The 2020-nt window shown below is 38.8% G+C and overlaps 1 pseudogene; it reads left to right on the top strand.

The window, feature by feature from the left end:
- Window positions 1–1436: 1436 nt before the first annotated feature.
- On the top strand, window positions 1437–1746 carry LOC110218586 (biogenesis of lysosome-related organelles complex 1 subunit 2 pseudogene; annotated as a pseudogene).
- The last annotated feature ends 274 nt before the right edge of the window (window positions 1747–2020 follow it).

Below are 2020 nucleotides of genomic sequence, written 5' to 3' on the forward strand. Positions count from 1 at the left end.
GGTTATGGGATAAGAGGTTAAAAAGTTAAGAAATTAGGATAAGCAGGAAAATAGTAAACAGAGCTGGGACTTTCCTGAAATGAAAGTGCTTGGGACCATTTAGGAGAATGAACCTCAGGTCTGAAGTATCCCCAGTACATGAAAATTTTGGTCAGGAGATAGAAAATTTCAGAGATGAATCACTTCTATACATTAGTAAATCTTCTTTAAATGTTGCTGTGGAAAAAAAAATCAAAACCCTTTGTTTAACCAGGTGATAAGTTTCTCTTAAAATTATATAAGCATGTGCTCAGACAACAGATTCAGAATTTAAAAATTTCTATCTTATTTCCTTTTCCCCCATAAGTCCTTCTTTCTCATGACAAAATATTCATTCAGCCATCTAATCATATCACACATCTGAATAATATGTCCTATACTTGTTCAAACTTCTCCACGTGTTTGCTGAAATACAGTCCCCATATTTGTATACCATATTTTACTATTACAGAGATAAAAGAAGACAGGAAACAGCATTTGTTAAGAATCTACAAATTGCCAGGCACTGTGCCAAGTACTTTACGATTATTATTTCAATAGATCCTCATACCAATCCTAGAAGCTAGGTTAGCATTATTATCCCCATTTTTCAGTTGAGAAAATGCAAACAGAGGTTGTGATGTATCTGCAGTCCACTAGGTAGCCTATGGCTGAGAACATATTTTAACTCAGGCCTCCACCACTCCAGGCCCAGCTATCTTATAAACTGTGCCACCTCTCTGATGATGTCTCACCTCTTTTGGACACTATTACTATATTACTATACATAGCCTAGGCTATAAAACTGGACACTTTTACTATATTACTCATAGCGACTTGGTAATAATTTAAATTCTCCTGGCCTATTTTCATAGACATTGTTATGTAGTCGTGTCTTTCCCCTCCTATCTACCTATCTGTAAAACAGTGAGTTTTTGAGTCTACTTTTCTATTAAATTTAATCTTGCTCAGTTTCATCCAATTTTAACCTGTAGTGATCCTTTTGGGTACTGATTCTTTCATCTTTCTTATTAGTTATTCTTCCCAATTACATGTCATATTCATTTTGATGAGATTGCCATTGATCTTTTCTTCTAAATAACTAATAAAAATGTTGACCAACTTAGCACCTTGCTAATGACAACACTTGTTAATTTGTAATAACCAGAGTATACATATTTTGCTTTCTTTTCCATAGGCAGAAAATGGGAGTTTGGCTCCCTTTACCTCCTTCTCTGACTCTTCACCCTTTCCTTTTTCTCCCCTCCCCCTTTTTTCTCTTCCTGCCTTCCCCATCCTCATCCTTTCCTTCCTCCTTTCTCATTCTTCCCTTCCCGGGCCTAGACGATGCCGTGGTGGAGACAGCCGAGGAGGCCACAGAGCCTGCTGACGTGCACATCACAGGGCTGTGCCAGGACATGTTCTCCAAAATATCCATATACCTAACAGGGGAGCTGACAGCCACCAGTGAAGACTATAAACTTCTGGAAAATATGAACAAACTGACTAGCTTAAAGTATCTAGAAATGAAAGATATTACAGTAAACCTAAGTAGAAACCTAAAGGACTTAAACCAGAAATATGCAGCACTTCAGCCTTATCTGGATCAGATCACTTGAACTGAGTAGCAAGTAGCAGCTCTTGAGCAGGCAGCTTACAAGCTGGATGCATATTCAAAGAAACTAGAAGCAAAGTACAAGAAGTTAGAGAGGCGATGAAAGAATTCATTAGCACAAAGACATTAACTGTAAGAATGTTTCCTAAGAGCTGAAATAAGTGGGAAGGAACTTATCCCTCTGCTTCACTTCCTAAAAGGACATAGTGCTGCTGATCCAAGGAGAATCCCATGCCTCCCCTCTAGTTGGATGTATAACTTTGGCCACCCCTGGATGTTTCCTAAACTTGTAGCCCCTGGAACCTCATCTAAGCATGTGCTTCACTGTGTGCCCTGGACCAAGGCATAGAAATCAGAATCAATCCCATCTGGAGCAGAGAGGAGAGG

This window comes from Phascolarctos cinereus, unplaced genomic scaffold (genome assembly GCF_003287225.1).
Source record: "Phascolarctos cinereus isolate Bilbo 61053 unplaced genomic scaffold, phaCin_HiC Scaffold_9;HRSCAF=440, whole genome shotgun sequence".
In the NCBI taxonomy this organism is placed as follows: domain Eukaryota; kingdom Metazoa; phylum Chordata; class Mammalia; order Diprotodontia; family Phascolarctidae; genus Phascolarctos; species Phascolarctos cinereus.